The sequence below is a fragment of the Triturus cristatus genome, chromosome 2_2, assembly GCF_964204655.1.
Source record: "Triturus cristatus chromosome 2_2, aTriCri1.1, whole genome shotgun sequence".
Taxonomy (NCBI): Eukaryota; Metazoa; Chordata; class Amphibia; order Caudata; family Salamandridae; genus Triturus; species Triturus cristatus.
Genome location: NC_140582.1, coordinates 1,163,870,701 through 1,163,892,465, shown reverse-complemented (window position 1 = coordinate 1,163,892,465; position 21,765 = coordinate 1,163,870,701). Strand labels below are relative to the sequence as shown.

The window sequence follows — 21,765 nt, the reverse complement described above, 5'->3', positions numbered from 1 at the left end:
TATGGCTGGAAGTCTTAGCCCCCCCCCCCCCAAAATCTTTTTCAGCCCCCCCCCCCCGAAATGTGGCTCTAGTTGCCCGCCTGACCCGACCACTCTCTTCTCCTCTTCAAATGCACTTTGAGTACAATATGCAGAAAGCCTCAGCATTAACTTAAATGGATCCCAAGAGACAACTTAAATGGATCCCCAAGAGACACAATCGAAAAATACCCACAAATGCTTCACTGTTGTCCCCAGAAGCGGAATAGCCATCCACTCTCATAGTGTACCATGACAACTGAGTATTCGGCTCACTTGGCGTATCCACCCCGCGTGTGATCCATCAGTCAGGCGTGAGCCGAGTGTCATTCATATGATGAGCCGCGATAAGCAAATGTCAACTGCAGGGATTTGTTGACAAAGAGCAATTTGCATATGATTGGGCGGTGCTGATTGGTGCAAGAAGTCTCCGGCGGCCATCTTTACCAATGAATGTGATTTGTGTGATATGCAGAGGAGTAATAGCAGCAGACAGGGGCTATTGTTTTCTTCAGTTAAATCTGCGGTTCCTGGGGTTCAGGCAGTGGACTGCTGCAATTATTTCAATTTCTCGCAGCGCTGTCAGGCCTTGACTGCTTTAAAACACCTCGTGATGAAAGCGCCTGACAGAATGACAGCAGGGACATCACAGTATGTTCATTCCATTGTGTACAAGGCGGGCTGTGTATGTGAAATACTTCTTGTACTAATCATGAAATATCTCTTGAGTATAAACGAGACAAGTTATGGGGGTGGGGGCGGCACCCCAATAACTCTCGGTTAAATATTTGAGCAGGGCTAGCACAAGAGGCAGGGTTCTATTTCACAGTGGTGTCAGGCAGACATACAGAAACATAACAATCAGATAGTGGTAGAAATACAGGTTTGCTAGCAGCAGCAGAACTAATCAATGACAAAGCCTTATGCATGGCGAGGAGGGCAGCTCAAATACTAGGAGTGAGATATATACTACGTGGCAATTGACCGGACTCACAAAGTTTGTGGCACGTGCTGCATGGCATGTGTTAATCTACTGACATGTAATTCTACTCCAACACCTAATTGTAAATGCCCACTTTTTGCTAGTCACCATTTTCCATTGGAGTTTCACACCTGGATGTAGACTTAAGGGTCTCAGCTCACCTCAAATGAGTGGATGGAGACTCCTATGACTGAATTCCTGAGTGTAAAGAAACTACTAATAACTTTCCATCTGTATGTTGTAAATCCCTGCCCTGGTATACACATCTATGCAACGTTCCATCACCTTTACAACGTTACCTATACACCCGCTATCCAATATAATCTATTCCTAAACATTTTACTAGACCATGGTAACCTCCTTGGCCACAATCTAACATAACTTACTTCTGAAGACTATGAAACACAACCAAGAACAAACTCAACTGTCCTCTAAGTCCAGTGGACGAGTACCCTAGAACGGCTAATGTTGCCCAGGTTTTAAAAGAGCCCCTGAATCATACAAATGGTTGTAAAGCACTACAGAAATGCACATAACATCGTCAAAGAATTCTCCAATACTGCAGCTGAAACCAACACCATCAGAACTTCACAAGAACTCCGCAGAAACCTCCCCAACTTTTCTACAGCAAAAAGACCTAAGGCAACTTCAACCCCCAGCCCAACCCATAGCCCAACTACCAACCACGCCAAGGGATGACAATCATCTAACTGAATGGACAGTACTCACCAGCAAGGACACTGCAGCAATCATGAAATTCATCCACTCAGGAGCCCCCACAGACCCATGCCCCCAACACATCTACAACTTAGGAGGATCCGCGATCACCTCTACACCCACATCCATCATCAACATGCCCATCAAATGAGCAACCTTCCTGGTCAACTGGAAGCACGCTGTAGAAAACGCTCACCTAAAGAAATCATCAGCCTATTCAAGCGAACTCAGCAACTACCGACCCATCTCGCCATTACCTTTCCGTGCCAAAGTCATGGAGAAGGCGATAAACAAGCAACTCTCCAGACACCTAGAACATCACCAAATACTGGACAGTATGCAATCAGGTTTCCGCAGCAATTACAGCACAGTGTCCGTCCTCATTGCGGCCACCAATGACATCCGGACCATGTTCGCCTGTGGAGACACCACAGTTCTCATCCTGCTCAATCTCTGCAGCTTTGGACACCATCTTTCACTACGCCCTCGTCTCAAGTCTAAACCACACTGAAATACAAGGACCAGCTCTAAAGTTTCCTTTCTCACAGGCAGAACACAGGGAGTCAGGATCCCACCACACATCTCACACCCTCTGAAACTCATCTGCAGAGTCCCACAAGGATCATCTCTCAGCCTAACACTTTTCAACATCTACATGGCACCCCCGCAGGCATCATCAGATCCCACAGGTTCAACATCATACCCTGCACCGACGACATGCAGCTCATCCTATCCCTGACAAACAATGCTAACAACACCAGAAACAGCTTCTTAATCTGGACGACTAGCATGGCAGACTGGATGAAATAGAACTATCTGAAGCTCAACACAGAGAAAACGGAAGTACTGATCTTCGGAAACAAGAGCTCACTCTGGGACTCCTCCTGGTGGCCAGCGGAACTAGGACCCATGCCAATCCCATCGGAACAAGCCAGAAACGTAGGACTCATCCTGGACAATAGACTCAGAATGGCACCTTAGGTAAATGACATTACCACCTCTTGCTTTCGCATCCTTTGAATACTACGTAAGATCTTCAAGTGGCCACCCCAAACCACCAGACGCACCATTGCTCATACCCTCATCACAAACAGGCTGGACTACGGCAATGCACTGTATGAAGGAATCCCAACTCACCTCAGACAGAAACTCCAGACCATTCAGAATGCCACCGCCAGACTCATCCTCAACCTCCCTCACCGCACCCACATCTTGCCAAACTTCACAGAACTCCACTGAGTTCCCATCAAGAAATGCTCCCAATTCAAGCTGCTCACCCGCACGTTCAAGTCCATCTACTACATTGGACCTGCCTACCTCAATCACCGTCTTCAGTTCTAACAACTCATCAGACAAATGCTAACTATGTCTCTCTCTCGCACATATCTCATGCATCCACAGAAGCAGAGCTAGATGTCCCACATTTCCCTACATTGCTGCAACCATCTGGAATGACCTCACACAACACATCAGGACCTCTTCTTCACTACTCAACTTACGCAAGAAGCTGAAGACCTGGCCCTTCGACTAACCTCACGGATCTCCTTCAGGTGACCCACTACTCTTGCTTGACCTACACAGCTGCTCAAGCACCTGGATATCCTCACGGGAGGCAAGTGCCCTAAAAAAAACTCTATATACCATAACATAACACAACATAGCATAACATAATCAATTTGCAAATACAGGTTGCATGTTTGCTATTAGTGGTATATATATTTTTTGACAAGAGGTGCTGCAGTTTCAATGAGTTTGAGATTTGCTAGTGAGGAGCTGTTGTGCCCCTGCTATGAGTGGGTTAGATCCTCAACGTATATGCTACAAAAGGTGGGATATTTGCCTTGATGAGAGGCAGTGCATTTGCAATTGTGGGACTTACTTGCTGGCAAGGAGTGGTCATGCACTTGCAATGAATGGGAAATTTACTGTTGAAAGGGAGGTCATGAATTGGACATTCACTGCTCGAAGAGAGGTAGGACCCTTGCTATAGGAGGATTGCTTGTTTGGTAAGGATGGGGCATTGGACTAGTTTATGCGCGAGACATTTGCTTCGTGAAAAGGTGCAGTCACTTTTTATGAATAGGATATTTTTTTTTTTGTAAAAAGCTTTCTATACTTGCTATTAAGACCATAAATCTTTAGAGGAGGAAAATGGACCATTTGACTTGACCGACCACCAATCACACTTTCAGCTCATTGTAGACATCCGGTTAACTAGCATCACTAGACGTCACGGATTGGTGATCCAAGTCCACTGAAGCGCCCATGTGTATGCAGAATGTGCTTTACAAAATTCCACAAACATACATAGAAACAGAAGAATAAGGGCTCTGACGCTGCGTCTATTGAACGTAAGAAGGTCCCCATTTTGTATACAGCCTACTGGCAGGTGCGGCCTGCTTTTTGCAGAAAAGTGTTATAAGACACAAATAGAGCCCTGTAGCCAAATAGATTGGGACCAGCTACCGTACTGAGAGCTTTTACCCCACTGATTTCAACACTGTCCGCTTGACCAGAATCCCTACATGTCCATCACAGTGGACACAGGGTGACAGTTCAGTGCTCCACAACATACCACAAACAGCTAAACAGATATTACTGTAGCACTACGAAAACTGAAACTGTAGGTAAATCAAGGGTACCAAGTCTCACACATGGAGGATTCTGTCAAAGGAGACATGCTCCTCTCCCTACATCCAATAAACCAGAGGCCTCATTTGAGGAGAGCAACTGTTATCACACGACTTTTTAATGTATATCCTGTGATGGCACAGGAAGTGATGTCATGGAACCCTTCACTTCAACGATGGACCATTACATCTTTCTTCAAACATGCTTTAATTGGACATGTGAGCCTACTGCTTGTTAATTAAGAAGAATTGATAACGGGCAACCAGCTATGAAAAATCGCTAAGTCTAAACCGAGAAGACCGTACCTTCTCGGGATTGCTCCCAGGATTTGGAATGCACTACCTCCAAAAACCAGACTGAATCCCTCTACTGCATCTTTCAAAAAAGAAGTGAAATCTCTTCTCATGTCTAAATTCACATGAACTATGTATATAACTCGTAGTACGACAGTTGTTTTGTATAGTGCATATTTATATCTCCTAATGTTTTTTCTGTTTCAAATATCTGCGCTTGTAAAGCGCTCTGATACCCGCAAGGGTTTTGTTCACGCTATATAAAACCTTCAAAATAAATATATAAATAAATAAAGGAATGGCCATGTTATATTATGTTTTTTACTAGAATTTGTATAGCAAGCTTCTTCCCTTTCTACATTTCATGCTGTGCTTTCGGAGGTTCCTTCTGCAGTTTAGGTCGATGTAGTGGTCAAGCAGTGCAATGAGGGTTGAGTGGTCTCATGCATATAACAGATGTATCCTGACACTTCCGGTTAATAACTGTCACATAGCTGTGTGATTTCACAAGTGAAGCATGCATCTCATTGACCAAATCATACATGCTGTGACAGCCTTGTCAATTTATTTGCCTGCGTGCTGCCTTGCATTCTGGTAACTGCTGCTTCAAAGTTTTTGTTCGATTTTAAATTACAATTCCCGATAAACTCAGTTTTGCGCCCTTAGATTTCTGCTAAAACCTTCATAAAAGTTTCACATCAAATGTGCATCAAAATCTGACTTTTTCCCTAAAGTTTAACTTTAAAAACTCTACTTCAAGGCCTTGGCTGCATAAAGTGTGTGGGGGCACACATTACAAATTATACACAGGACAGAGCTGCTCCCCTGGAGCATCCTTTTTAGGTCTCACCTGAGACAGAGTATGCACTGTCGCTTGGGAGTCATTTTGTAATCTTACAGTGGGCTTTTATCCTGCCAATTGCTTATCTTTGGTTGGCTTCATCATCACTCTTATTTGCTCGCTTCTAATTTGTTAACGCATGCTGGCTTCACATTCTCTTCTTCTGCTTGGCCCACCCCTGGAGCATAGCCAAAGTACTTGTGTGCTTCCACTGCTTGTGTTTTGGGTGTTACTTTTTTTCTTTTTGTTGAATCACTCCATGAGAATGCATGTATCTTTGTGCTGCTTGCCCCCATCTGCCCCCTCCATGCCATATCCTTCCTACTGCTTGCCCGCATCCCTCTCCTCCATGTGCTTACTTCCTGTTGCTTGCCACCTCCTGCAATCTATGTTGTTGCTAGCTGCTACCCCCTCCTCCCACTGTCTGTGTTGTTGCTTGCTCCTGTCTAGCTTCCATGTTGTGGCTTTCACCCTCCCACCTTCTGTGTTGTTGTTTGGCCCCTCCCACCCCGTATGGTTGCTTGCCTCCTCCTGCCCCCTCCCACCCTCTGTGTTTACGCTTTCCCCCTCCTACTGTCCGTGTTACCCCAACATTCTTTTAGAAAAAAGTACTATAGCGTGACCAGCGCTGCATCCGCCCTCCCATATTCCTGCCCTTAGTCATAGCTCCACCCTTGTCATTGCTTGCCCCCACGCACTAGCCTTAACAAAAAAAACATTTCTTCTAAAACCCTCCGTGTTGCAAACCCTCACTCATTTTGGATGCCTCCCACCTCACCCTCCTATCAACAATAAAAAAGCTTCCTGCATCAGTGTTTTCTTTTTCCATTCTGTCATGCTGCACAGCAGCTGTGCTGCTGTACAACATGCCTAAAAACATTGGCAAAGCCATTAGCTCTATTGTAGGCAAGACCTATTGGCTTTGCCAAAGCTGGTTAAATCACTTTGGATCACGCCACCTAATTCAAGACAACCTCTACCACCCTAGTGAGCAAGCTGATGAGTGGTTACCAGCCATGCGCCACAGCTGCAAAAGATCTTGCAATGTATGGCAGGGCAAAATCAGGGCAGGCGCTAATGATAGGTGTACACCTGTCCAACCACTAAGGTTTTGCTTTATTAAACATATGTTGTGTATAATAATACAAAAGGTGGGATAGTAAAACAATGCATATGTTTATGGTTCCTTTGTTTTGTATTACATAGACCCTGCACAACTCACTTGCTTCTAGGCACTGGAACATGGAATCAATATAGGCCTGATTACGATTGTGGCGCAGCAGCTCTGGCGCAACGTCGGCTCTGCTGTGCTAAACCTGCACATAGCCCGCCAGCTGTATTGCGAGTTGAACTTGTTACACGAGTTCATCTTTTAATACGGTCGGCGGTCCTTTGGACTTTACCATGACGGTGTCTGGAGATCAGGTACCGCAAAGGGAATGGCCAAAAAGTTACAGCACGGCATGGACGGTGACGTTCATGCCGTGCCGGAACTGGGGGGAATACAGACAGGGGGGCACATGCTGTGACCCCTGAATGTATCCCCATGGCAGGGCCCCCTTAATTCCTGCACCGCCAGCCTTTTCATTGCAGGGCTCTGCCATGAAAAGGCTGGCAGTCCAGGAACGCAAAATTTGCAGAGCGGGACTGCGCCAGTCCCTGCTCAGCATAATGCATTGTGGCGCTCCTGCGCCACCGCCAGGGAACGACTGCTCCCTGGTGCAGCCAGTGGACCACCACTGATACGACTTACAAAGCCATAATCTGCAAAATGGTGGAACGCCACTCCTGCGCCACCGCGAGTCTGGCGGTCTTGCGACCGCCAGACTCGGAATCAGGCTCTTAGTTGAAAAAAGTTACGTTTCCCTACTCCCAGACTGTTTGAATGTCGTTCATGACTGAGACCAGCAGGCATTAGTGAGGTATGTTAGAGAGCTTAAATAGGCAGCATATGTGGTGGATGGGTTCATGAGGTTAGATCAGGATCTGAGCTTACACTGAACAACACCAGTAGGCATTACCGAGGTGTATTATAGTGCTTAAACAGCAGCATATGTGGTGGATCGATTAATTACAGAGGCCAGAACATACCAGAGAGGAATCTTTGAGAGTGCAACAAGGCAGCATACATAGTGGATGGTGTGATAACAATCATATAATTAAATTCTATGTACTGCAGTGTTACTGTTTTAGAAACATCTGTATTACAAAGTGTGTAGCAACATATTTATCATCAAATATAGATATTGTTTCTTATTGATTTGACGCTTGCTAAGTTTCATGGCTCTAGTAACCCAGAAGCCATTTTATTAAGACTAGTACATTTGCTCCTTTCTGCAATGCATAAGCCTGTTTGCAGTATTGACAAATGGAAAAAGGATTTTTGGGAGAATAATGATCTTAAACAGGCAGCATATGTGGTGGTTGGGTTCACAGGGTTAGAACAGGGTTTGTGGTTTCATTGAATGACACCAACATGCATTAGCAAGGTATATCAGAGAGTGCAAATAGGCAGGATATGTGGTGCTTGGATTGATCACCGACACCTGCAGGCATTAGCGAGGCACATTAGAGAGCCTGAACAGGCAGAATATGTGGTGGATGGATTTATGCCCAAGATCACCAGGCATTAGCAAGGAATCTGGGAGAGCCAATACAGGCAGCATATGTGGTGGATGGGTTCATGGCTGAGACCAGCAGGCATTAGTGAGGTATAATAAAGAGCACGCATGCAGCATACGTGGCGGTTGGGTACAAGGGGTTTGTGGTTTCATTGAATGACACCAGCAAGCATTAGTGAGGTATGTTAGAGAGCGTAAACAAACTGCAGACATGGTGGGGGTTAGAACAGGTAAGTCAGATTTTGTTCAGAAGTGTGTCATTGGTTGATTGTGGCAGCTTTTTCTGTCTCGGTTTCTTCAGAGGTGAGGGACTTCTGAAAATCATCGGGTGCGCTTGTGTTTCCATCTTGGTTTGGGGTGCTATGCCATAGCAGAATATACGACTGACTGAGTGAGGCTTGCCAGGATTCGAACCTGTGACCTGGTAATCAACACTAAGAGCTTGATTCACAAAATCACGTAGGAGTATGGGGAGTAGTACTACAGGAGTATTCTTTACGCACACTTACACGCCTTTTGTGAATCAGACTCGAAACGTCCAACCTCGTATTAGTAAAAGTGCAAAGAAGGGAACAGTCCTTTCTGTTGTACTCATTGTTCATAAATATCCATTGAATATTCCCATTTTAGGTGTTTTGGGTCCAATATCCGAATGCAAGTAAGAGTATGTAAAAGGGTAATGCAGGAATATTACTTTACGTACTCCAGAATGCCTCTATGTGTAGGCTCCTGGGTTCAAGGCTGGACTATTATCCCATTCAGCTCTCCCAACAGCTCACGGATGATCGTTTCACAGGTGACACAAGAGCAAACCTAAACCTATCCTAACCTAACGGATGAGCCCATCTACGAAATTAACACTATTTTGTTTAATCTCGCGTGCGCATTAATACACGTCTGTTCAATGTGTTTTTAATATCTGGATTCAAATTCGGGGCTGAAACTTAGCAACTCTACATCCTCAAAAGTAGTGTCGTTTGCTTTCTACGCACGCGTTCTTCAGTGGTGCACACGGACCGTTTCGAGTGAATAAAGAAAATATAGTGAATATGAGAAGGGAAGAATTTTTGGTGCTCTTCTTTTGGTCCATTTCCGGTCGAGGTTGCTTGAGGTCGGAGAACAAAACTTTTTGCGGGGCCGGGCTCCGCCGAGCCCACGCCCGCGCGCGCCCCTGGCCCGAGGGGAGCTGACGTGCAAGCCGCGCGCAGAGCCTCGCGCACAAGCGATCCGAAGCGCCTGCTATTTTGGTTGATGCTAATTTGCTCGGTGTTCGGCGCGGGTTCACGGCTCGGTCAGCCGTGGCTGATACTATATTCCCGTTTGTTCCAGTAAAGGTTTTCCTGTCGGCTCGGGTTAGGCTTGACGTGCTCATGAACTGTGAATGCACTGCAGCCGGGGACTGGTACACGTGAGCCTGCGCGCCACCCCCCCTGCCAGGGCGGGGAGCAGGCGCCGGCCAAGGGAGGGATGCGCGCGCAGGGAGGGGTCCATGGCTCTTCTCAGGCAGCCAGGGCCTCCCTGGTCCCTAGAAGACCACAGCTCTCCCTTAAAGCGAATGACTGATGGGAAACCTCCCTCAAATGGATAAAATAACATCATGGTTGGTGGCAGATATAGGCTGGGGTCACATCTGCTCTATTTGGAGTCTATAGCCATGTATACGTTCTAAGTAAGGTGGCCGGGAGGGACATCTGTCATACCCCGCGTCTACCTGTCTCTAAATTATCCTCCCACCCCCTGCTGACAGCATCTGCTACACTCTAGGGGCATATTTACAAGGACGGCGATAAATAAACGCAAAGCGCGCTTAGTGCTTTTCTATTTATCGGCGGATTATATCGCCCTGTTAGTGCGCTATTTACAACGCGTTTCCCCTGGGCGATATAATTACCAGCGATAGCGAGGAAATCGCCGTCTTGCAGGGAACATCGCTGGTTTTCCAGCGATGTTCCCTGCAAAATGGCGAAAACCTTGCTGATGCCACCCTGTGGTCGTATCAGCACAATCCACCCCCATATTAGGTATGCCTAAATCTGCATTTTAGCAGACGTTAGTTTTCGGCGAAAACAGCGGTTTTCGCCCAAAACTAACGTCTGCTAAAATGCGTTGGCAGCCTTGTAAATATCGCGATGTGCACAGCGGCGATATTTACAAGGTTGTACTGCCCAGTGATGCCCACTTTGCATCTCATTAGAGATGCAAAGGGAGGCGTCGGGTAAAAGGGTGCTAACATGCGCTAATGGATGTTAGCACCCTCTTGTTAATAGGGCGATAGTTTTATCTCCGCTTTTTTGGCTTTAAAAGTAAAAAAAAGCGGAGATAAAGCCCTTGTAAATATGCCCCTAAGTACCCCCCAAAAAAAAGTATTGCTGACATCAAACCGCCCCACCTCTGGCCAAGGCTCCCTGACAGCATCAGCCAGACTAAGTACCCCCCCCCCCCTAAGTATTGCTGACCTCAAACCGCCCCCCCCACCCAAGTATCCCTGACAGCATCTGCTAAACTCTAAGTACTCCCCAAGAATTGCTGAGCTCAACACCCCCTCCCCCCAAGTCTCCCTGACAGCAGCTGCCAGACTCTAAGTCCCCCCTCCCCAAGTATTGCTGACCTCAAAAACTGTGCTGAGGAGACGAGATGCAAGCCAGAGAAAAACTGATATGTTATGTGCGGCAGCTGCCCTCCAATGCCAGTCTTGTTGATGCCATTGTCTCAACTTGACATAATGCCTCACTGGGCGGCATAGCATGCTGCGAAACTCAGAGGGTTAATGTGTCACCTACCTGGGCTTTAAGTGGCCCGGGTCGCTCCGGGTCTCGGACCTGTTACTATTTAAAAAGGGGCAGTGAAATGGATCCCCATCGAGCCATGGGTCCTTTACTGGCAAATAGTAGTGATCGACTTCCGAACAAATAATGCAAACCGTTAAGGTAATCCATGTCAGATTTAGTTTCTATTTATATTTCACATTTTACTTAATCTTGCATTACTAAAACCAGGATATTGTGATTCTGTATTTTTTGTGTAGCATATTACCTTATATCTTGAAGTGACTCACCTCCAGGTGTTTACAGCGGCCACGACTGAGAGCCCAGGAGCGGAGGCTGAAAGCCGTGCGAGCTTCTCTTAGTCAGGGGGTCAAAAAGGTGTTCACAATGCATGGCCATCCAATCTTTGGCCTCTCTGCAGAGTGCATAGAGCACTGGTCACAAATTCCAGTTGTAATTATGATTCTGTGCAAATGGATGTGAAGGAAGTGCACAGTTACCAAATATTGATTAGCGAAAGTAAATGGAAATCTAGTGCTTACAGGTGAGTGGGTGCGCTGTATGTTTCGGGGTAGTGAAGTCAATGTTTAATTCATTCTCAAATTTCAGAACTGAAACATTTTCAATATTAATTATTTGCCACACATCATTGTTACTCATTTATCTTGGACAGCTAACAACCACTGACAAAGCCAATAGTCCTGACTGGTTTTAGATGTATGTCACTTACTATGTTATATATCTGGATGGAATAACAGAAAGCTCAGACATGTAGTTTACATTTGTTTGGCACAGCCTTGCCCTTTTTAGAGACTCTCCCACTTTGTGCTTCCCACTTAAAGCCCTACCTGCTATTAAACATCTGGACACAGATTTCAATCTTCGCCACACTGGTTCAACCATTATCCTTCCGATGCAACTAGCATGATTTAGTTGAGTAAATAAGGCAAAATATTAAAGCGCCACAAGACCACTTGCTTTGTGATCAGCACTACAGAGATGGTTAGTACAAAGAAATGGCTAGTATTTCCTGGTTGCTTGTACTTACATTTTCGACCTTGCTGCTCCTCCAGCTGTAGTTTTGCATTCAAGCCTTCAAATGGTTCACCTGCACCTGTCCTACACCTTTTTCTAATCTGTAACTGACCTTTGACCTACAGCTTCTACCAACCAACTGGGAAAATCAGATAGAAGCATTCCATAGTCGTTGGATGGTCCACAGATTCACCACTGTCTCTACACATCTGTGGCCTTTTTGTTATCTCCAAGATCTGAATCTAGCTTGTGGTCCCCAAACTGACTCCTTCCCTGCCTCTAGCCTGCAACCTGGGATATAGCACTTATCTCAGGGAAAATTATTTTTCTTTGACAATGAGATTTGGCTTTTGGATGACCACCATTCTCCAGGGAATAATGGCTACTGTTTCCAGTCGTGTACTTTTGTAGGAAAGCCTGATGCATTGTGGGTGTTGTAGCGTTGCTTTCGTTGTTTGAACTTATTAGGCTAACAGCCGAATCAATGATTTGCAGGTGAAAAGTTCAGGCCACGAGACTGTGGCTGATATGGGCTAATGCATTTTCCCATAGATACAGAATGGGAAAACCCCTTGATACATCATGTCCTGTGTTCGTAATGACCTGAGGTGAGGTGGTACCCTACTCGACTTTGATATGTAAGATTTTGGTATAAGTTAGATGATCTGAAGGGAAGTCACTTCCTCACCATGCCTTATTGATGTAGAAAAAGATGCTCCTACCTGCCTCAGCTGCCTACCCTGCTTAGCAAATAGGACTGTGATGTCCGAGGTTAACACTAATACCCATTGGGCAGTGGTTCGTAACTTCTTGTCAGACAACCCGTGGAGGTCGTCGAGGCATACTTAGGGGTTCCGTGACTGTTTTTACAAAATTAAATAGTATTGAAATTAATCAATAACAATTATTAAAGTACATACAATTTAAGAAGCAAAATTGAAAAATTGATTTTTTTTATTCCATATTTGATTTGTGTATTAAACAATATATTTCAATATTTAACCATTTGTTTGGTGCTTACTTGTTTTTGCACTTTTTGTGTATTGTTGTGAGGTTCAAATCTTAGAAATTACTTAGGCCTGGGATCACTGGCTTCCAAAAATGACTCAGTGGGGGTCCCCGGATTCCAGTAATGATTCAGAGGGGGCCCACAGAAGTCAAAAGGTTAAGAACCACTGCTATAGGGCTTTGATCCCCACAATTTAATCCTTTAGCAAAATGGTTTCCATGCTGCTGATCTTTTTCTCTATATTTTTACAGCTCAGGTTTTGTTCTCCTCCTTCCCAGTACTTAATTTGAGACAGTGGTTTCCGGTGCTCGGCACCAGCACTTATGACAGCTGCCACCTGGTGGCAATGTTTACTTTAGAGATGAGCCTAAAAGCAGTTGTTTATTAATTCAAGACACTTTAAAAATGACTAATACCTGCTGTCCAAGCCATTGTTGTAGCTTTGGGGGCCTTGGAAAGTCTGAATTGTCACACTGGTAGCCATGTGATGGTTAGTAGTTGGGTCATTGGCAGTGCCGGCAGTAACAGTGGGTGGTGGAAGCTGCGGTGGCCTCCTGAGAGAGTGACCTGGCTCGTATTTTTTTTTTTACAAACTAAGCACTGCCCCTTCTTATCATTCACCACAAATACCACTTGTTTGTTGCCACCACACACACACAAACACACACATATACCCTGCCCCCACCCCACCCACACACACCTCTCACCCCGTCCGAGGGCCTTCTCTCCAGCGCATTAACTTATTTCGCACTGATGGAATGGAAGTAATGACTTCTAACTGGTTCATCATTGATGCGTGGCAGCGGTGGTTGTGTGGTGCGATTTGGTGCCAGACGGTGGGAGCAAGGGATCTAAAAGCTTCACAAATCACAATTCCCAAGTCGCAGAAAAATATGAGCATCCAAGCATAGCAGGTTGTGCACATTGATTGCTTGGATTTCCTCTTTTTTGGGAGTATGCTTTACAAATCTATACAAGCCATACATTTCCAAATAGACGAGCAATGCAGATTATTTGCAGGAGTGAGTGGGTCAGAAATGAGCATTTGCTCATCCTATTCATTATTTTGAATTCTCCACAGGGAGAAAAGCTTTAATTTAAACACACAGGAAAAGATGGCAGCTGTGAACATGTTGGAGAGGTGTGGTGCAGCGGCCAGGGCAGCTGACTTCGGAGCACAGGGTTCACGGTTCAATCCCCGGCTCCGGCGGCAGCTCAGCTCAGCACCGTGTGACTCTGGACAATAGTTCACTTAATTTCCACGACGGCCCCCAGCGTCTTGAGACCCGTAAGGGTGAGTAGTTCGCGCTTTACAAATACAGATTTACATTTATCCTGTTTGGAGACGGACTTCAACCTTTTATTTAACTAAAGTTAGATGTCCAAAAGGCTATGGTACCAGAATATTGTGACTTAAATCCTTTCTGGCAAAAATGTGTCTTCAATGATGTTTACAAAAAAATTCTCTCAATGGAATTAGTAATAGAAAATCTACGTCCAATCGAACGCTATCAATGACATTGGTTGTGGCATACCACCGTGTTTGCGAACTCTCACAAAGTTAGTAAGCTTTCCGAAACATTCTTATAAGCGCCACCAACTTGGTCAATGTTCTGCAGTAGTAGATGATATCTGAATGTTTTTTGGATTAATACTTTGAAAAAAAACACTTTTGCATTAGTAAACCATGCTTACGATTGGCAAAGAATGTATGAACTGGACCCAAAATCATGAATGCATGTTCTAGCAAGAACTGCTTGCTCATATTTCATCATATTAGAGGATATGGAGTATGAGTGCACCAGTATTTGGAGTTGCAATAACGCATCTTGTAAATTGTAAATACCGCCAGGCGTGTATTTCATAGGTGCCTCCTCACCTCCACATTCTGTGTTCCGCACTTGGAATATGTTTCCCTTTTCCAGTCAGTGAAACTGGGAATATTGTTCCTTTTCCATTCTGCCAGAAAGTACCAGCATCCAGGCCAAGAACTTGAAACTCATGGACACATAAGGGGCATATTCACGAGTTATGTGGCACAGGGCAGCGAAGGGCACAGGGCAGCGCAGCAAGTTACCTTGCTGCGCTGCCCTGCGTCACAGGGAAAGGGCAGGAATGCTCCGTGATTATTCAATACGGTGCCTTCATGCCCTTTCCCCTTGCGCGTGTGCGCTTTTGGCAGCCTAGCGTTGATGCAGGCTCGCTTGCACCATGGTGCAAGGGTGATTGTATTGTAGGCAGGATTGTTTTCATGCAGGAAGGGGCACCTTCCCGGGCAAAAACAATCCTGAGAAGCCTTTTCTTCTTAGCACCCATAGAAAGAGGAAAAAAAGAGAAATAAAAATATTTATCATTATGCCTCACCTGGGGAGGCGTATCTTTTTGGTGCATTCCCAGGTTTTCCAGGTTTGGTAAATCTGAAAATGCATCAAAAACCATGGGATTTGCATGGAAACACCCACTGCAAAGCCATGGAATGCCTCCCTTGTGCAGAGTAGTGCAACGCAGCGATTTGGGATATCACATTGCGTTACTCCATATTTTTGATGCCAGTCAAAGCCATGCAAAGTGGCTTTCCATAGCTTCATAAATATGACTTAGAGGTTTGCGTTGTGTATGTACCATGTTACATGGTGCAAACATGACGCAAAGTTCTCATAAAAATGCCCCACAGTGCACAGAATAGTTACAGTTCAAAGGTGTAGCGTAACGATCAGAGCCCGTGACTTTGGAGCTGGGGAGCCAGGTTTGAGTCTCGGCGTCGGCTCAACATCCTGTGATTCTGGGCAAATCACGTAATCTCCCTGTGCCTACCAAAAAATAAATGTATCCTTGTGTAACATAACCGGTGCTGATGTAAAGCACTCCAATACCTTTGGGTCGAGTTTGCACTATATAAAACAGCAAATAAAATATATCTGAATCTTGACTCTGAGTAGGGGGACCACCCCGCTCTAGCTCATTACAGACCCTGTCTGCAGTTCTGAACTATTCACCTACTTATCCCTGACTTCAGGTGTATGTGTCTAATTAATTTAGGAAGCAAAACATGACTACAGCTCCCAGAGTTCATTAAGCTGTGACACAGAAGACCAGGATTGGAAATAGTGTTGATAATGACCTGGAGGGAGGTGGTCACTCTATTCCCTGTACTTGTTCCTGCTCAGTAACTGCAGCTGTGAATTGATGCATATTAAGAGATGTATGTTGAGATGCCCCCTGCGAAGAAGCAGCTGTACCCCGCTTATGGTCCTTGTGGTTGAGTAACAAGGACATTAACCCCTTAGGAGCCCCGAGTGGCAGCCCAAGGAAGGAATGCAGAGCCAAAATTGACCTGAAAAGCAGCGTCCACGCTTCTAAGTGCTTTATTTGCTTTGGTTGTTAGATTCTGTATGACGCCTCCAAAACACCAACTCCTGACTCATGTAGTGCCTCCGCTGGTTACATTTCAAAAGTGTATCAGGCACTAGTGGGAGAAACAGAAGGAGAGATTCAATGTAAATATGCTGACACCAGCTCCTTCCTGCTTCTGCTGCTGTACCTACACTAAGGCCACAATGGCACTCTGAGGGGCCACAATGGCACTCTGAGGGGCCACAATGGCACTCTGAGGGGCCACAATGGCACTCCGAGGGGCCACAATGTATTGTATTGCAGCATTTATATAGCATTTACTACCCCTATGTGTTTCCTCCGAGCACCACCATGCCTACAGTTCCACACTTCTCCTGGGTCCTGAGGCCACGCCCACTGGCAACGTGGAACTGTGGGAAGCATGCCACCTATAGGAACACATATGTCTTTGCTGGGTCAACGCCATATTTGAGGGTTTAAAGGTTTGAGGCAGGCCTTGGGAGAGGTTGCCCTACAGTTGTTGTTAATCGCAGCGTTGAACAAGTTTCTGCAAAGCCAATGGGTCTGGCTTTCATTTGGTAATGCATATAAACACAGGCATGCAGAAATGCTAGTTGCTTCAGTTTACCCAGGCCTATTGGCTTTGCCTTTTACTTATTTAATTTTTGATACAATACAGTGGAGAATTTATAGGCCATGGAAGGAAAGTCAAACAGGAAAAATGGTCCATGTCATGAGGAATGAGGAATTTTCAAAACAGACTAAGCCAGTCTCTATCAAACAGGCCTGATGTGTGCCACATCCTTCTGAGTTCTGGCAAATGTCCACCTGCCTGAAGACATGAGCTACAGAGCAGCCCAGAAAACCCACAATGTGTTGATTGTGTCGTCTTAGATATTAGACATGGAGGAGACCCAGCTAGAAACTGTGCCCTGACCAGAAAGTAAGTGTGTGTGTGTGTGTCTGTGTGTCTGTGTCTGTGTGTGTGTGTGTCTGTGTGTGCGCTAAGTTGTGACCAGAGTAAAGAACCCATGGCATGATAATGAGTAAGAACATGTGATTTAAACACTATGCTGCACAGTTGAGATTTTTACATATTCACCCCACGAATATTCATATTGTGGGGTAGCTTTAGCTAAAACAGTTTTCCCAGAAGCACCCAATTTCATCTGACCATACATCGAGTCCGCAGTTACCATAGTCAAGTAACTTATTCATCTTCTACTTATGGATTGGCCAGGGGATGGTGTGATGTTTGGAAGAATGACCCGTGACATTGGAGAGACTGTATTTGTGTTCTGGGAGTGATTGAATATAGTAACATAACATGCATTTGTACAGCATATGTTTACCCCAGCAGTGGTATCTTGTCGCTGGCTGAAATAACAGATGTTCATTGTTACCCAACTCAATGGTGCCCATTTATCAATCTCAGAAGGATGAAAGGCTGAATGTACTTGCCAGGATTTGAACCTGTGAGCTTTTGGTCAAATACAGATTTCTGCATTGAATGCATTAGCTCACTCATCTACCTGTAGGGTACATTCACCAGCCTGGTTTCCTGCATTAGAGCGTCGCAGCCATTTATTTGAGAATAATAATAATGTTCAGTACGGGGACATTAGGAAACAAATTCTATTTGTCTCCGTGTTGCCTTTAACTGGAAAAGTGCATTATGGGTCATATAATGTTAAGGACATGCTCTCATTACTTACTGGTAATCATCATTACTTCAACTACTCTTCCTCGCCTGAGTATTTACTGAGTAAGGTGTGTCCACCTCCGCTCAGACACCAGGTGACCTAGCAAAAACTTCGGAGACCAGCGTTCATGGACTCCCAACCCACCCTGACCTCAGGCGCCTCCACTGATGAGTGCAATAGAGACAGAAATGACCACATCTTGTAATTCCCAAGCATGAGGGATCAAGGTCGTGACCATGGGAAGGGAGTGGTGGGGTCAGTACTGGCATGAGGAGGAATCACCAGAATTACTGAGACCTAAGACATCCCATAGAGATTACAGCATACTTGGAATTCAACTAAGCGACAACCTATCACAGAGAATCAGCGAGGCGCATTTGGACAAAGGGGCTTGGGACGAGGGAGAGTTGAGGAGTTAATAGGCAGGCTGTCAGGCTACCTAGGCCCTCTGCTTCAAGGAGCCCTCTAGCACAGGTTCACACTCAGTATGCTCTTCATTGTCCAAGGACAGAGGCTGTTGTTTTCTGGCTGCAACTCAGCCCTTACCTTGTTCATTCATAGCGGCGGTATCAGCTGACTTATGACCTTGCTGACCCCATGGCTAGATGGTTTGTGATGAAGGACAAAGTAAGGTGCTGGAGACAAAGTTGGCAAGCTGCTGCAGGTCAGAATATGCCTTAAGACTGTAACTGGCCCTAGAGTTAAAAAAAAACAACATAATTTACATTGGAATTTTTCTTTCAAGGCAAACAAACAAGCAGAGATAACAAACAGGGCAAACCAAGTTGATGGCAAAAACGTAACCAATAGAAGAAGCAAGTGGATTTAGTGAAAGCAGGCATGAAGCACGCCTTATAGCAAACATATCAAAGCATAGAGAGGTGAAGTGAAGAAAGAGACTAGTCCTTCAGTTCTGTTCCATAGCTGACGCTTCCTCCAATGAGCTGGAATTGAAGGCTGCCATGTTGGAATGGTCTCACTGGGAGTGCCAGTCCACCATCCTCCATCAGAAGAAGAAAACGACCTCTAATGATCAGAAGGTTGTGTCCGATGGACATGCTGCAATTCTTGTCCTGCCCTGACTGCTCTGACAGCCGTCAACCACCCACCACCGCCAACATGATCTGTGCACTTCCAAGGCCCCACACTGGGGAGAAGTGTGTCCTTGTGCGGGTAAGTCTACATAGAGGATGTTGGTAAAGGCAAAAAAGACTTAATGAAGGGCTATGAATATTTGTTACCGGTTCTCTTACTTGTGACAGTGGCTTCATTTACAGTTTATTTCCCACAGACTGGTGTTACTAGAAGAGGTGTGGTGGGAGACATAAGGGCAGAATGTTTAATATGTCCTATTGTTCATTCTCTTAGGGCCCAATACTATTGTACTAGCCCTCCAATGGGGTGTAGATTGTGTCATGTAAATAATCTACACTACAATAGTTGTGATTGCTCAGAAAAGGTGTGTCATTATCTTAGCACTTGCACGTGGCTAACAGGATGTCCTAATTTGGACACCTTTAAACACAAACTTTTATCATCTAAAAGGTGGATTTTCATAGGTGTCACCACAGTGGAGTTGCTCTTTCTAAGATTATGCTATGGGTAAAGCGCACTGTCACCTGCAAGGATATCCTGGTGCTGAGCAGGTGCGTGCGCCTGGCCTTCTCTATGGTAGGTTGGTTCATTCAAAAGTCAGATCTTCAGCTTCTTGCGGAATTCAAGAAGAGGAGGTTTGATGTGAAGTCGAAGGTCTTTCCATGCTTTAGGAGCGATGTAAGCGAACGCCTGTCCTCCTGATCTGGTTCTGGGTATGTGTGGGATCGGAGTCCTGTAGAGGGGAGGTGTCTGGGTGGTTGGTGGATGGAGATGCAACTGTTCAGATCAGTAGATGGAGTTTTCGCCCAGATCCTTAACTCTGAAGCATAAACTTCCTGCCATTGATGAAAACCCAGCCTTTTACATGCAATAGTGTGTACCTCCCTGAGATGGCTTTTGAAAGGATGCATACATTTAGGGTGTTCACCGAAACATTTTACTTTAGAAATCTTGGGATTCATAATTATAATCCTCAAAAGCTCACCATTTTTTGAACAACTGATTTTCTTGCCTTACTCTCTGCTATTATACATGTAAGGGTGATTTCTTTGTCTTGTTCTAGCAACATAAATTAAAAGCACTTGGTAGCAGTTAAAATCAAGCTTGAATAGAACATCTAGAAATTATAACCCAGAATAAACATGTTAAAAAAATAGTTCTGGCACATGTGGCTTCTTTTCTTCAATGAATTTAGCATTTCATTTAGACTTGGGAACATCTTTTGTGCCTAGTATTGAGACATCATCTTCTGCAGATTACCACCTGTAGAGTTACTTGTTGTTTTTCAGCCCCTACACAAATCCCATGTACCTGCTGAAGTCAGATTCGCCCCTTCTGATCAGCCTCTACTCAAGCAGTCATGACAGCCAGAGGAGCACAACTCTTTCTATCCCCGGTGACAGCAATGGGTGCAAAGAGGCTACATATCAGTCCATGGCCAGACGTCAATTCCAGAGGCAGTCAGATAGTAGAATTCAGTGACTAGTCTAGCATATTTTAGGCAGACTCAGTGTTGCCCTTTTCTATCACAATACGGTCAATTAACTTTCGGAAGATTTCTGACACTGATTTTATTAATCAAACTTTCCACCAATCTTCAGATCCTGTCTCCCAATAACTGCACAGACCTGACCCTAATCCGCGAATGAGAGCTTGCAAGAGTCCTTGTCAGGACAGGGAAGATTTCAAGATGAGAAAAGGATACTTTCAGAATAACCAAGGGCTCGCTGATTTCCGATCCCCAATTAGATACCTCAAGGTTCATCGTTTAATATGTGGATTTTGAGACCAATGTGTGCAGTCTATGACCACATCCATATTAGGGGCACAGATGTTCCTCCACAACTGCCAGTTATCGTGGTTCTCAAATCTCTAGCAGACGAACATCCGTTTTCTGGAGCTTTGATTCTGGAGGAAGAGGGATTGTATAACTCTCTGGATGGGGAGGGAGTCCATGACTCTCCTGACCCCTTCTAAATTCCACTCGGGGTGTGCGAAATGTATAGCCACCTTAACCCCTTGAGTGCCGATGACGAGATAGTCTCGTCATGGGCCGCGGTTGCGCTGTGCCCATGACGAGACTATCTCGTCATGAACCCCGCCCGCTAATTCAACGCCCGGCACAGGGCGGGGAAAGGGCGGGGCACACAAGGGGTTAAGGGTAATGCACAATCCGTGATTTCAGCAGGACTCTTTTTTCCCGCTGCAAGTTCTGTAAAAGGAACATGTGTGAGGCCAAAGGTAATCCTGTCGTTTGCATGGAGAATGTTCTCAGGTAAATGCAGAAGCAACAGTCAAAGATTATCCTGCATGTAATACCAAGGCACATCCTACTCAAATTCACATACAAATACTTCAGACAAACTGCTGTGAACCCACAACCATGTATTTACCCACACAACCTCATGAGGTTCTGTCATGGATATCCAAAACTTGAAATGCAAGGTAATACTTTGAATAATTATGCACCACTTAATAAAGGTTTAACATTATATTCAAGCACACCTAAATAAATATTCTTCAGTTAGTATGCAGCATATACATATTTTTATTTGTGGGTAGCTCGTATACGAGGGCAAGAAGTATAGAGCAATATAGACATAAGATGGAGGATGGAATGAGAGAAGGCAACAGGGGAAGGGAGTACAACAGTAATTCAAAGCAGGAGTTCAAATGACAATGCAGAATATGTGCATCTTTA

The 21,765-nt window shown here is 45.1% G+C and overlaps 1 long non-coding RNA gene across 1 annotated transcript in view; it reads right to left on the bottom strand.

Annotated features, from left to right (window-relative positions):
* Nucleotides 1-21,765, bottom strand: part of LOC146863290 (uncharacterized) — a 354,056-nt gene that overhangs the window by 221,847 nt on the left and 110,444 nt on the right. The window contains exon 4 of the long non-coding RNA XR_014978589.1: nt 18,516-18,664. This is a non-coding gene — a long non-coding RNA (uncharacterized LOC146863290). The remainder of the gene's footprint in view (nt 1-18,515; nt 18,665-21,765) is intronic.